General features: G+C 46.1%; 1 long non-coding RNA gene and 2 other non-coding genes across 3 annotated transcripts; all 3 read left to right on the plus strand.

Moving 5' to 3' along the window:
- The first annotated feature begins 4,779 nt into the window (after positions 1-4,779).
- Positions 4,780-13,666, plus strand: LOC138999528 (uncharacterized). Its single transcript, XR_011469398.1, has 4 exons — positions 4,780-4,873; positions 6,679-6,722; positions 10,497-10,537; positions 11,624-13,666. It is a non-coding gene; the product is annotated as an uncharacterized lncRNA (long non-coding RNA).
- On the plus strand, positions 6,578-6,684 carry LOC139000446 (small nucleolar RNA SNORD88). Its single transcript, XR_011469623.1, has one exon. It is a non-coding gene; the product is annotated as a small nucleolar RNA SNORD88 (small nucleolar RNA).
- Positions 10,324-10,414, plus strand: LOC139000442 (small nucleolar RNA SNORD88). Its single transcript, XR_011469617.1, has one exon. It is a non-coding gene; the product is annotated as a small nucleolar RNA SNORD88 (small nucleolar RNA).
- Positions 13,667-15,525: the final 1,859 nt, after the last annotated feature.

The following is a 15,525-nucleotide window of genomic DNA, read 5'->3' on the forward strand; positions in this document are numbered from 1 at the left end:
TCATCCGATCAATCTCTCCATTTCTGTGGCCAAGTTCATTTTCACACCAGGAAGTGAGCTTGATGAGTGGTCATTGAGGACAATGTCAGCTTCAGCATTGACGTTGGAAAAGTGGGTGTCCCTGCCAAAGTCACAGCGTACAACCTGGTCCTCAGTATGGCTCATGAGGCCCTGGGTGGCTTTTCACAGCCTCTCCGTGTTTACTGAGAAATAAGAGTCGGACAGGCAGGGACCTGAATTCTGGCTGTGCTGCTTTCTGGTGAGTCACATTGCCTCTCTGAGCTGAACCCCAAGTTCTCCCCTGTGAAGAAGAATATGAGGGGCTACCTGGACTCCAAAGTCTCAAAAGGAAGGACCTTCGTGGAGGTCTAGACTTTGGGGTCCAGACTTAAGAGGGAGCTGGTCCCTGGACTGTGGGTCCTAAGCAGGACGGGTGTGGACTTTTGGGTCTGAGAGAGGGGCATCTGGGAGTCGTGGCTTCTATACTTTGTTCCAGGAGGGGTCTTCACCTCCTGTGTGCAGGGAACCAATGGCTGCAGAATTTCTGCAAAATGGGGAAGGGTGGAGCGTGGGGCTAGGAGAGACTCAAGAGGGAGATACAATGAGAAGAAATATGAGCTAGAATATAACTATTTGGCAAGTCTGACAAACTCCCTAACTGAAAGTAACCCCATGGGATGTTCTGATCATAAAGTATTCCCAACAGATGGGTTATTGCAAGAAGTCACGTCCTAAGGTCTATATGGTATGTCAACCTTTACCTTGAGCAAACCCTGTTCACCGTGTTTGTGCATCTGGGAAAAGAACAGCTTTCAAAGTCAGTATAATCTCTCCAAAATTCCAGAGATATATGCCCTGATACTGGGAGGAGATGTACCCAACATTCCTCATCGTTATCTTTTACCTGCATAACCTCGGTAAAATATTTATGTGAGAGGTTAAGGAACTTGCATTACCTGTAAAAGAAACATGTACCTCTCTATTGTCCTTTGTACCCAATCCTACAGATTTCCCCACTTTTTAAAAATTCAACAAAGTGTGGCTCATCCACAAAATACCGACTTCTGTGCAAGGGCCACAAAGTTTCAATCGCACTGTACATGCGCGCCTGCACATGGTATTTTGTGAAAGAGCCACACTCAAGGGGCCAAAGAGCCGCATGGTGCTCGCGAGCCGCAGTTTGCTGACCACTGGGTTAGAGCATCGTTCTGATACAGCAAGGTTGTGAGTTTTATCCTCAGTCAGGGCACATACAAGAATCAATCAATGAATGTATAAATAAGAGGAACAACAAAACGATGTTTCTCTCTCTTCCTCTCTCTCCATTCTCTCTCTCTCAAAAATTTATAAATAAAAATTACCCAGTACTCCATTCACTACCTGAAAACAAAAACTTTTCCTTTTCACAAATCATCTTTAATTCATGTCATTTAAAAATACAGCTAAAATATCCAGAATGACAGAGTTCCTTATCCACTACCTCAGAAACCCCAAATTAAAGACCCAGCACAGTGATGTTAATCTGGCTTGATTCTTGAGGGCTCCCTGTGTGCCAGGAAATGGGCCAACCTCCATAACTCTTCTCCTGACAACCAAGGAGATGGTTCCTGCAATTATGCCCACTTTACAGATGGGGGGAATGAGGCTCAGAGAGATGGAGTGTGTCCCGACGGTGGGAGGCAGAGGCCAGACAAGCGTTCCAGTCAGTTGGCCCCAAAGCCTGTGGTTTTAGACACGCCCGTGGCCCACAGAAAGACCAAGACTTGCACTTCCAGTGTCCTCTGCTAGGACATTGTCAGGAGCCTCTTATCCTGCTTGTGAGCACAGATACAGGGGGGCAAAGGAAGTGGGGAAATAATGGGCAAGAGCCACCCAGTTACACAACCAGGGGCACGGGTCTTCACACACCTGCTGTCCAGCCTCCTAACACCTGTACTCCTGCAGGGACCAGCATGGTATTGGGTATCCTGTTCTACCTGCTGCAGGCCCATGAGTTCCTGCAGGAAGGCATGACCTACAGTCTGGGGCGTAGCTTCTACCTGGCGTGGATTGGCATCTTCTGCTTCCTGTCGATTGGTCTGAGCTGGGATGGGGTTGGGTTTGGACAGTGTTCAGTGATACCGATGGGGGACGGCCCAGGAAAGAGTTGAGGATGAGGATAGGGTTGGGTTTGGGTTAGGAAATGGATTATTGGGGGCAGGGTAGGAATGGGTTAGGTTTGGGTTTGAAGGTGGAGGGTTCAGGAAAATGCAGGTGAAGGGGTTGGGGACAGGGTAGGGAATGAGATGGAACTGGGGATGGGATTGAATTTGGAAATGGATTCGGACAGTGCAGGGAATGGGGTTGAGGTTGGGTCTAGGGATGGATGTGGGGACAGGGTAGGGGGTATCATTGGGCATGGGGAGAGGACTGGGGTCCAGGTGGGGTTGGTGAACTCTACACCTCACCCCCTCTGCTTTCTTCCTCCCTCAGGTTTCATTTCCTACATGAACTACGTGAATTTCTGGTTCGTACTGGCACCCCAGGCCATCTGGACTTAGGACATGGGAATGGCCCTCCTTCCTTCCTGCTCCCACAGCTCCCTGCCACGGGGCTGACGACCCTGCTCTCCGGCCCTCACACCCACCCCGACTCTTGTCCCTTTTCAGTCCCCTCTGAGTCTCCCCCACTCAAATTACTAATCGGTATTTGTAAATCTGTACTTTTGGCCAAAATATGCTTTTGGCTTAGTATCTTGTCAGTGTTCTGTGGAGCTGTCATACCTCCTGAGGTCATCCCTTGGGCCCTGTGGGGTAGAAGGATGGGATTTAAGGGTAGAAGTGAGGGGAGGGAATCATGACAAAGAGACTTGAGGCACAAGGCCAGCCAAGAATTAGGCCAATGAGGATTTTTTTTCCATTGCTTTTCATTGAGAGAAAGTGGAAGGGAGGTGGAGGAGGGGGAGAGAGAGAGAGAGAGAGAGAGAGAGAGAGAGAGAGATAATTTGTTGTTCCACTTATTTATGCATTCATTGTTTGCTGCTTGTATGTGCCCTGACCAGGGATTGAACCTGCAACCTTTCGGTGTACAGGACAATGCTCCAATCAACTGAGCTACCCGACCAGGGGTCAAATTTGGTTTGTTGTTGTTGTTGTTGTTGTTGTTTTTTAACACAGGCTGATTTGTAACTATGTGCCAGACACCGGATCTATAGCGGTGATCAAATTGGACGCAAATTCTTGTCTTTATGGAACTGACATTTCATCTGGGAGGCAAAATAACAGGACCACAAACGAAGAGTTGGGTGTGTTAGGGATCCGTGCTATGAAGAGAAACAAAGGAGTGTAAGGGAGACCGGTCTATTCTGTAAAGAGAAGGGGGCTTGGTGGTGGGGGGCGGGGGGTGGCCTCTCTGCTAAGGTGACACCTGAGCAGAATCATGGCTCAAGAGAGGAAGAGAGCAAATGGAGTTAGATTTCGGGAAAGAGTTCCAGGAAGAAGGAACAGCCAATGCAAAGGTCCTGGGGTGCAACTGTGTGCTTGGCAGGTCCTAAGAAGGCCTGGGGAATCAGCGTGCACGTGGGGCCTGGGCAAGGGAGGGGAGGGAGGAGGTGGGCGCAGAGGGGACCGCGGCACCTCACTCCCCGCCTCGGGGCCACAGCGAAGCACTGGCTTCACTTGGGGTGCGGTCCGGGTAGGAAACGCCTCGTTTTTTCCTAAGAGAGGAGTTCGAGTCTCTTCCTTTCACTTCGGACTACAGACTTCACGGGAGGAATCTCCCAGCCAGAAGGAAGGAAAAAAACCCAGAAAACGAGGGGAACCAGCTAAACAATATGTGTTCTATTCACACATGTGTGCACGTGTGTGTAAGTGTGTACATGTATGTGTGTGCATGTGTGTCTGTGTGTTTGCGTGTGTGTGAGCCATAAAGAGTCCGCACCAAACTGTTGACCACAGCGACCTCCGGTGTGTGGGTTGATATATTAAAGTTTCCTTTTTCATCTTTGAAAAACAAAACAAAACAAAACATACCTTGGTTGCGGGCACATCCCCAGTAGGGGGTGTGCAGGAGGCAGCTGATCGATGTTTCTCTCTCATCGATGTTTCTAACTCTCTATTCCTCTCTCTTCCTCTCTGTAAAAAATCAATAAAATATAAAAAGAAAATAAACCGTTTTTCCATCATGTCTGTTGAAAGACACGCCTTAGATCGCCAAGCTACCATGAAACCCAGCACCCAGGTCTTTGGCGATCTAAAAACTGGGGAACGAGCCCCAAACCCGGTCCTGCCTCAGCCCCAGAGTCCTGTCCCCAGCCTCCTCCCTCGGACCGGAGTCCAGGACCCCAGTCCGACCCCCGCTCCCCGCCTCCCCGCCCCCCGCACCTCCCCGCCCCGAACCAGAGTCCAGGCTAAGCCTCTAACTCCGCGCCACTGTGAGCGCTCTCCCAGAACTCCCCCCTGTCAATCTCAGCTCTGGTCCCGCCTCCCACTCAGCCGCTGGGATTACGTCGGGGGTCGGCCCCGCTCCTTCCGCCAGGGCTGGGCGCGGACCCCGCCCCCACTCGGGGTCCTTCCCCTTTCTGATCCTTCTTTGGGGCCGTCCACCGAAGTGCCTGACGCTCCTGACAGGACAACAGGCGGCGATATTTCCTCGGTTTGTGTTCTCCGCCTACGGGGGCAACGTATTATGTCCCGACGTTCAGGAGGATTCTAACGGGGACAGATACTGTCCTTCCTCAAGCACCGAAGCGGGGTTTCTGGCACCGGCGCCGCCACTAGACGCCTCGGGGCGGAGCCCAGACTGGCCGTGGGGCGTCCTCGCGAGCGGCGCGCTCCCTAAAGTGGGACGCGAGCGCGAGCCCCGCCGCGTTTGTTGAGGAGAAAGTCGGAATCGGGTGAGTGTTTCCTTCGTCTTCGGTTTCTTTCCGTCTGCGCGGCGGGGCTTGGGGGTCTGGGCCGCGCGTGTAATGAGGTGGCCGGGGCTGTGGCGGGATGGCCACGCTGTCGCGTGGTCGGGACCACGGCCTTCGCCCCGCATCTTGGGGCGTCTGGAGCGGGTGGGGGGCGCGTGCAGTGGGGAGGACTCGCCACCTTAGCGGCCGGCACCATCTCAGCGGCGCACGGCCCGGGCGTCCACCATTTTGTCCGTCTTCCTGGGGGGCGGGGGGCGTGAGGCGGCGAGTTCTCCAGAGATTTGCCGCCCGTGCTTCCCTTCGGAAGTCGCTTCTGTGTTTCCCACCCCAGGCGGCTGCGCATGTTTTGCCGCCTCGAACAGAGACTGAGGGGAGTTCGGACCCCAGAGGCCACGAAGGGGAACGTGGAAGTGGGGTCTCCACGCGAATGGCTGGTGTTCTGAGAATCGGATAGGAATGGCCTCAGGAGAAAGCAAACGAGGCCTCTGTCCGCCTTCAGGAATCCTCTTGACCCCGTCACTCCGCACAGTCGGTTAAACGTTAGTTCTGGGCTAGTCAGGCCTTAATGCAGTGGTTCTCAACCTTGGCTGCACGTTAGAGGCACCTGGGAATCTTTTTAAAATCCTAATTTCTGGGCCTCATCCTCCGGAAATTCTGTTTCTTTGTTACTAATGTTGTGGCCCCACCCCATCACAAAGAAACAGAATTTCCGGAGGACGAGGCCCAGAAATCAGGATTTTAAAAAGATTCCCAGGTGACTCTAACGTGCAGCCAAGGTTGAGAACCACTGCCTTAAGGCCTTGGACTTGGGCTTCCCGGCTGCTGAGCAATGGCTCGCCCCAGCCTACCGGCCGTGAAGCTCATTTCCCGTTTCCCCCACCAAACCACTGTGTCCCAAGTGGGAAGATTTTTCTCGTTCATTCATCATTGGCATTGCCGCCTTTTCGCCACTGCCCCATACGTTTCTTTTCTTTTTCGTGCCCCCTTTTCACTTTTTTTTTTTCCAGAGAGAAAAGGAGAGGGAGATCGAAATATCAATGCCTCCTGAGTGCCCCCTACTGGGGATCGAGCCCGCAACCCGGGCATGTGCCCTTGACACAGGAATTGAACGGTGACCTCCTGATGCATTAGTCCACGCTCAACACTTTTTCTTTAATATATTTTATTGATTTATTTTATAGAGAGTAAGGGAGAGGGTTAGAGAGTTAGAAACATCAGTGAGAGAGAAACATCAATCAGCTCCCTCCTGCACACCCCCCACTGGGGATGTGCCCGCACCCAAGGTACATGCCCTTGACCAGAATCGAACCTGGGACCCTTCAGTCTGCAGGCCGACGTTCTATCTACTGAGCCAAACCGGTTAGGGCTGAGCAACTACACTTTTTACTTTTTATTAGTGAAATATTCAAACATACAGGAAATAGACATAATCCTGATATTTGACACAAGTCACATGTTTATGTTATTTGCACTTAAAGTGTTTTTATTTCTTTTTTTTTTGTACTTAGTGTTTTGAAAGTAAATTCATTTCATCCAAAGTAGTTGCCACTTAGGTTCCTAACATAATATTTTCTACTTAATGACAATGCCCTTGTCACCCCTAATGTTTCCCAGTTGTTAAGTACTGTTGGCGTGGTCTCAGTCACTGATGGTGAGTGGCCTTGGGGCCTGGTTGTCGAGGGACTGAGACTCCCATGATGTTCAGCACTGGGCTCTGATCACCCCTGAGGACACAGTGCCTCCTCGGACCTTTGGCACAACCTCACTAAGTCCTTCCTGTGTTACAGGTGTCTCTTCAAGCTGAGGGGCCACCTACCACCACCCTATCTTGGTAAGAATCCTTGCTCCCACTCCCTGACCCACCCACATCTAAAACACCTGCATTTTGGGTGACTTCACATCAGATATCCCTGGAACCTAATTTATATGTGAACAGTCATGCTCAGTATTTACATACAAATCCCAGCTCTGCTATTGGTGGGTTTGAGCCTCAGATTCAGTTTCTGTGTCTAGCATCTGACATATGTCAAGAGCAGAGAGGTTGTCCTCTCATATTTAGGGGGTGGGGGAGGGAGGGAGGCAGGGCATGATATATCCTGCTTTTGAAAGGAGGAGTTGAATAAAATGAAATGCACAGGCTGTGAAAGGAAGAAATATACATACATTTTTGGTTTTGGGCGGGGACTAATCAAAAGTCCAATTTTTCAGGTTTAGGGTGGCTAGCAGTTAATACTGTCACTGGTTTCTAGACTGGATATAGTGTATTAGCCAAGTTGAGAGCTTTCCATGAATTGTGTGCATATAAACTTATATTAATAAAGTTACCCTCTACTGACACACGGCTGTTAAAATGACAGTGCACCATGGCAGATATTTCACAAGTGTTTTAAAGACCTAAGTCATAGCCGTGGCCAGTTTGGCTCAGTGGATAGAGCGTCGGCCTGCGGACTGAAGGGTCCCGGGTTCGATTCCGGTCAAGGGCATGTACCTTGGTTGCGGGCACATCCCCAGTAGGGGGTGTGCAGGAGGCAGCTGATCGATGTTTCTCTCTCATTGATGTTTCTAACTGTCTATCCCTCTCCCTTCCTCTCTGTAAAAAATCAATAAAATATATTAAAAAAAAAAAGACCTAAGTCATAAAATGGGCCTGGATACAGGTTACCCAAAGAGGAGCAAGTGTTCTAGGCTCTAGGAGGGCTTTCCCTCTGTTCCCTGTTCTTGGATCTTCCAACACTTGCTGGCAGGCCCTTTAGGGAGGAGAAGCTGCTTTTTGTGGTCAGCTCAAGTTTTGGATCATCTAATTGTCACATTTATATTTTTTTAATTGATTTTAGAGTAAGGGGGAGAGAGAGAAAGAAACATCAATAATGAGAGAAAATCATTTATTGAAAATCATTGATTGGCTGCCTCCTGCACGCCCCCCACTGGGGTTCAAGCCCACAACCCAGGCATGTGTCTATGACCAGGAGTCCAGCTGACCTCCTGGTTCATAGGTCCACACTCAATCACTGAGCAGCACCGGCCAGGCCCTAATTGTCTTTTGAGGGGCAGATGCTCTTCACCCTAAGTGCCCTTTGAGAGGGAATTTCGGGGAAAGCATGGAGGGAGGGAAGTGCCAGCTGGACATGGGTATGGGGGGCAAGGGAAATAGTGTCTCTGTTTTTTTTTTTAATTGTTGAAAGTATTACATACAGGTGTACTGGTTAATCGGATTTTTTTCAATAGATGGAGTTACACATGGGTTGATATATATGCAATTTGATACGTATGCTATTTGGCATTGGCAGCAAGCTTCAAAACTTCATTTGTCAAATTTTCTGAAGGTGTTAACATAGTTTTTTACACTTAAAAATGTCCAATTTCTTGCCAAAAAATGTGCATTTGCAAGAAGTTTTAATTCATCATTTTGAGCAGAAAAGTGCTGCTCAAAGTTGTATACTTTGGGAAGCTTATGGTGAACATGCTCCATCTCAAGATACTTGTGAACGCTGGTTTAAATGCTTTAAAAGTGATGATTGCGATGTGAAAGGCAAAGAACATCCAGGTCAACCAAAAAAGTTTGAAGACCAACAATTACAAGCCTTATTAGATGAAGATGGGTGTCAAACTCAAAAACAACTTGGAGAAAGATTAGACATTGCTCAGCAAACAATTTCCGATTGTTTATAAGCAATGGGAAAGATTTTAAAGGAAGGAAAATGGGTGCCACATCAACTGAATGAAAGACAAATGGAAAACCGAAAAGTCATCAGTAAAATGCTGCTTCGGCGGCACAAAAGAAAGTCTTTCGAGCATTGAATTGTGACTGGCAGTGAAAAGTGGATTTATTTTGAGAATCCCAAATGCACAAAATCATGGGTTGATTCAGGTCAACCATCAACATTGACAGCAAGGCCAAATCGCTTTGAAAGAAGATAGTGCTCTGCGTTTGGTGGAATCAGGAAGGTGTGGTGTATTATGAGCTTCTAAAACAAGGTGAAACTGTTAATACTGATCAATACCGACAACAAATAATCAATTTGAACCATGCTTTGATCATAAAACAACCAGCATGGGCCAGAAGATATGGCAAAGTAATTTTGCTTCATGATGACCCACCATCACACACTTCAAAACCAGTTAAAGACTCGTTAAAAGATCTTGCCTGGGCCCTAACTGGTTTGGCTCAGTGGATAGAGCATCGGCCTGGGGACTGAAAGGTCCCAGGTTCGATTCCGGTCAAGGGCATGTACCTTGGTTTCAGGCACAACCCCAATAGGGAGTGTGCAGGAGGCAGCTGATTGATGTTTCTCTCTCATCGATGTTTCTACCTCTCTATCCCTCTCTCTTCCTCTCTGTAAAAAAATCAATAAAATATATTAAAAAAAAAAAAAAAGATCTTGCCTGGGAAGTATTAACCCACCCGCTGTATTCACCAGATCTTGCTCCTTTAGATTACCTCTTTTCTGATTGATGGCACACACACTTTCTGAGCAGCACTTCAAAACGTACAAAGAAGTGGAAAATTAGGTCTCTGAATGGTTTGCCTCAAAACAAGAAAAGTTCTATTAGGATAGTATCCACAAATTATTGGAAAGATGGGAGAAATGTGTAGCTAGCGGTGGTCATTATTTTGAATAAAGCACTTTTGATGTTTCTGTTGAAATTATCGTGTTTTGATTACAAAATCCACATTATTAACCAGTACACCTGTTCCCTTTTTCCCCCCCCATTGATCCTCTCCAGCCTGTCCCTTGTCCGTCCGTCCCCCCAAACCCTCACCACTCCATTGTCTGTGTTCATGGGCCATGCATATGTGCATTCAAGTGGACAGCATATTTCTTCACAAAACTCAGATTTAATGGTTTCTGCTTGCTAAAGAGTAGCTCACAATAGGGAGTGCTTGCCTTGTTTCAGTACTTTTGAGAACTCACCAGATCCATGCAGATCCTGATGGCAGGCATTTAACTTTTCTCTGATTCAGAAGGTTCTGGTATAGCTGCTTCCTCAGGTTAAGAAGCAAGAAATGGCGATGCATATCTAGCCCAGAGCTGGAGGCTTTGGGGAGCTGGGTGGGAAAACAGGCCTGAGGTGTGGGCAGAGCACGTGCAGGGATGTGCTCATCGGACCCACCTTGGAGCTGAGCCAAGGGGATGCCTCCATCTCACTGGATTCTGCCAACAGCCTGTCTGCAAGGCTAATCTATTCCCATTTTCAACAGGGGCTTAAGTCAGGTGCTGCAGGTCATACAAGTAGTGACACCCAGGGATAAGCCACTGAGAGGTGGCAATGAGGAGATACAGTGTCAGAAGGCAGGCGATGGGGGTTCCCTTGTTGCAGCTCAGGGCCATGTATTAGTCATTTTTCCTGCCTGGATCTTTGTGTTCTTGTCTCTGTTGTCCCCTTAGGACTGTAGGCAGGTGGCTCTGGGGCCTGGGTGAAGAGGGAGACTAGGGTCCCCATGATGTCCAGCACTGGGCTCTGACCTCCCCTGAGGACATGGTGCCCCCTGGGATTTTTGACACCCAGGAGTCTGAGGGGCCCTGGCTCTGAGGAGGGATGCATGCGGGGACCATGGTTGCCCTGCACCCCGCTGACTGCTTTCCCTCCCTACTCCTTTCTGCAGGTGGTTCCTCCAGGAGTCAACAGCCCCCCCCATCCTTCTTGGTAAGAACAGAAGTATCTTATTAACTCCATAATAATCATGTTAAGTTTCTAATGTTATAAATTTCTAGTTAAAAAGACCTAAATTGTGGTGATGTTGGTATAATGAGAGGTGCTGAGCACCCACTCTGAGCATGCACAGTGCTCTGCACTTGTTCCTTCAGACCTCAGGAGCCCAGTGAGCTGGGTGGTTTGTTCCTGTTCCACAGCTGAGGACTTGCACATATAGAGACTCTGATTTTCCCCATACCCCTATCCTTTTTGAAAAGGGGAAAGGTCTTTATTTCTGCAACCTCCATGCACATTGGGGTGCTGCAGGGTGATGGGGGTGCTCTCTGTTTCCCTCTTCCCTGTAGCTAAGACGGCAGAACCAATGAGGTTGGTTTTTGCTGTTATTAATCCTCACCCAAGGGTATTTTTCCATTGATTTTTTTTTGGGGGGGAGTGGAAGGTAGAGGGAGAGACACATCAATTGGTTGCCTCCCACAGGCACCCTGACCTGGACTGGGGATTGAGCTTGCAACCGAGGTACATGCCCTCGACCAGAATCAAATCCAGGACTCTTCAGTCCATGGGCTAACACTAACCACTGAGACAAACCGCCTAGGGCAGTGGCCGGGAAACCGCGGCTTGCGAGCCACATGCGGCTCTTTGGCCCCTTAGTGTGGCTCTTCCACAAAATACCATGTGCGGGGGGCGCACGTACAGTGCAATTGAAACTCCGTGGCCCATGCACAGAAGTGGGTTTTCTGCCTGGGCAAGTCTTATTTTGAAGAAGTGGCATTAGAAGAAGTGGGGGGTGTCGGGCGATGGGATACATGGCGCAGGCAGACTGCGGGATACACAGCGCGGGGGAGGCGCGCGCGATTTATGCACGAGTTAAGTGAGCCGGCAGTCTCATTGTGTAGTGGTTAGTGCTAGTCGCATCCGCAGATTGCACACGGGTGACAAAAGTACCTACTAGAAGCATAAAGTTACCTGTATTTTTCCAGCCAGCTGCAAATCCTACAGGTATTTTTGTCATCAATTTAAGAATTGTAGATATTTTGTGTTGTTGGCTTTATTATTATAAAATGAAACATTTTTTAGGTGCCCTGTTTGACATGGCTACAAAGAAGAAACGAAGAAGAACAGAAGACGAAAACCGTGAATTTAAAGTTGAATGGACCGAGACTTTCGCATTTATTCAAAACTTAAATGGCCTTCCGACCTGTCTTATTTGTCAGGAAAAATTGGCGCATAACAAGAAATCAAATGTGGAGAGACACTTTACAACTAAACACGTGTCATTTAGTATTAAATATCCTGTCGGTGATGCAAGGAAGAAAGCGGTTGAAGAACTTCAGAAGAGTCAAGAAAAATCAAATTCTGAATTTAATTACTGGTTGCCATCTTCCAACAATGTTAATATTGCAAGTTTTGTGGTTAGTCAAGAGATTGCTAAGAGAGGAAAACCATATACAGATGGCGAATATATAAAAAGTTGTTTTATAAATGCATCCGAAGAGCTATTTCGGGATTTTAAGAACAAAGCAGATATTCTAAAAAAAATTAAAGAGTTACCATTATCTGCTGAAACAGTGAAAGATAGAACAGTCAAAATGTCTTCGAATATAACCAACCAGCAAGTTGAAGATCTAAAATTGGTTTCAGCTTTATCAATAGCAGTTGGCGAGTCTTGTGACATAAATGATACAGCACAGGTTTCACTTTTTGTACGATTTATTTCATCTACAGGTCCTAAAGAAGAACTTTTAGGATTATTGCCACTCAAAGGTCAAACATGTGGAGAGGATATAGCAAATGCTGTAATTGAGTGCATTGGAAAACATAATATTCCGCTCGATAAAATTGTCTCAATTTCAACAGACGGGTCGAAAAGTATGACTGGCGTAAGAAACGGGTTTGTTGCTATTTTGAAAGAAAAAATTAATCACGAGATACTTACTTACCATTGCATCATTCATCAAGAAGCCCTTTGTGTGCAGACATTTCCAGAAGAAATTTGCAAAGTTATGGAATTGGTGATTAAGATTATCAACTCCATTATAGCTAAAGCTCTTAATCATCTCCAATTTAAAGAATTTTTAGTTGAAATGGAGAGTGAGTACGCAGATCTGCTGCTGCATAACAAGGTACGTTGGTTATCAAGAGGAAACGTTTTGAAACATTTTGCTTCCTTATTAACAGAAGTTAACGCATTTCTCCTTGAGAAGGGTATTCACTATCCAGAACTAACGAATGATCATTGGATCCAAAAATTTTATTTCATGGTAGATGTTACGTCTCATCTAAATCAGCTTAATCGTAAACTACAGGGGAAAGGAAACACAGCTTTTTCAATGTTAGAAGAAGTTATTTCATTCGAAAACAAATTATATCTTTTTGCTCAAGATTTTGAAAGAGAAACTTTGATTCACTTTCCAAGCCTGTTGAAACATCGCCAAGAAAATAATTCTGATATTGACATTTGCTATTTCAAAACAACACTTTTAAATATGAGGGAAGCTTTTCTCAACAGGTTTCAGGAATTCAGAAACAGCAAAGCGACATTAGACTTTGTTAAAAAACCTCTCAATGCTACTGTAACAGAATTAAATTTTTCTCCCTTTAATATTGACATTGGCAATTTTGAAATGCAATTGCTGGATTTAAAAAACAGAGAACTGTGGAGCTCGAAATTTGAACGTCTTTGTGCTGACATAGAAATAATGGAGGAAAACAAATGTGAACTTAGTTCACAGCACAAGTGGTCTGCTTTGAAAGACCTGGAGAAGAAAGATACGTTGATTTTTAACACCTGGAATAGTATTCCTGACTCATATAATCAACTGAAAAAACTAGCGTTTGCTGTTCTTTCCTTATTCGGGTCTACATATTTATGCGAACAATCATTTTCAAGCATGAACCTTATCAAGAGTAAATTGAGAGGTTGTCTTACTGATGAGAACCTGGAATCGTGCCTAAAATTAAAAACAACAACATACAAACCTGACTTACCCAAACTTTCCAAGGAGATGCAAGGCCATTGTTCACATTAGTGTTTGTCAGTCATTGTCATGTTTTAATTTTATGGATATTGTAAATTGTAAGGAATTTAATTTTATCAATAAATATCGTTATTAAGTATGATATCAAGTTTTATTCAACGTACCTATAATTTAAGACTTAAAACTTTAAAGTTTATTAAGTTAATTTTAGGGAATGTTGTGGAGTGAAAGAAGATGTGTCGAGTATTGAGAAAGGTATGTTGAGATGGTTTGGACATATAGAGAGGATGAACAAAAAGAGATAGACGAAACAAGTATACAAGACAAGTGTGGATGGGAGAGTTGGAAGGGGTCGACCTCAGCGAATGTACCTCAATCAGATTGAGGACGTTTTTAGCAAAGGCCAGCTTAGGAGTACCCTAATTAAGTTAATAAGAGTGTACCTACCTATATAGTTTAAGTTTTTTTTTTTTTTTTAATATATTTTTATTGATTTTTTACAGAGAGGAAGGGAGAGAGATAGATAGTTAGAAACATCGATGGGAGAGAAACATCGACCAGCTGCCTCCTGCACATCTCCCCCGGGGGATGTGCCCGCAACCCAGGTACATGCCCTTGACCGGAATCGAACCTGGGACCTTTCAGTCCGCAGGCCGACGCTCTATCCACTGAGCCAAACCGGTTTTGGCTAAGTTTAAAAAATTTGGCTCTCAAAAGAAACGTCAATTGTTGTAATGTTAGTATTTGGCTCTGTTGACTAATGAGTTTGCCGACCACTGCCCTAACCTGCTAATCCTTTTACTGTTTACCAAACTTTACCTTTGATATGCCTGTTTGCTTTGCTAAAGGGCAAATGTGTATTCTAGTCCTGCCTCTCAGCTCCTTTATACAAGTTCAGGGGTGGAATTTGTTGCCAATGGCTTGTGATATCCCTCTTTGTTGAATTTTTAAAAAGTGGGGAAATCTGTAGGATAGGATACATACAAAGGACAATGGAAAGGTACATGTTTCTTTTACAGGTAATGCAAGTTCGTTAACCTCTCACATAAATACTTTACTGAGGTTATGCAGGTAAAAGATAACGATGAGGAATGTTGGGGTCATCTCCCAGTATCAGGGTATATATCAAATAAAAGCTAATGGGTCCGAGGATTCAGAGAGCTTCTCCGCTAGAGGGAAGTTATCCATATTGCATGTTTACCACCCCAAGTCAAGTCTCCTTCCATCACCATTTATCCCTTTTTTCCTCATCTACCTCCCCTACCCCCTTCTCTCTGGTAGGCACCATACTGTTGTCTGTACCCATGAGTCTTTATTTTTTTCCCTTGCTTAATCCCTTCACCCTTAACCAGCCCCCAATCCCCTCCCCTCTGACAACTGTCAGGCTGTTCTCTGTATCCATGAGTCTGCCTCCACTATGTTCATTTATTTTGTTCTTTAGATTCCACATATAAATGAAATCATATGGTACTTGTCTTTCTTTGACTGGCTTATTTCACTTAGCATAATACTCTCCGGGTCCATCCATGCTGCAGAAAAGTGTAAGATTTCTTTTTTTCTTAGGGCTGAGCAGTATTCTGTTGTGTCAATGTACCACAGCTTTTTTATCCACTCATTTACTGATGGACATTTGGGCTGCTTCCAAATCTGGGCTATTCTTCATGTTGAGATGACCTTTGGGTAGCCCCTCCAGATATGCATTCGTGGCACCAGGGACTTAGTGTCAGGCATGAAAGATTTCCTCTGGATTTCTGGCATGAAGGGACTTTCATGGAAGTTCAGGGAGACTGATGCATACAAGATATCTCACAACCCTTGGGGAAAACCACTCATAGAGCATGACTCCAAACACCCTGTGGTGATTGGATAGGGTTGGTCACTTGACCAGAATGCAGTCAAACCATTGGCCATTCAGGGACCTATGATGTGGCTGAAGGAGAAAAGTTGAGCTGGACCAGTTGGATTTTCTTTCATGAAAATATGACCTGAGAAATCCTGGGA

The sequence above is a fragment of the Myotis yumanensis genome, unplaced genomic scaffold (genome assembly GCF_028538775.1).
Source record: "Myotis yumanensis isolate MYYU_CA2020_CCGP unplaced genomic scaffold, mMyoYum1.0.hap1 SCAF_23, whole genome shotgun sequence".
Classification (NCBI taxonomy): Eukaryota; Metazoa; Chordata; class Mammalia; order Chiroptera; family Vespertilionidae; genus Myotis; species Myotis yumanensis.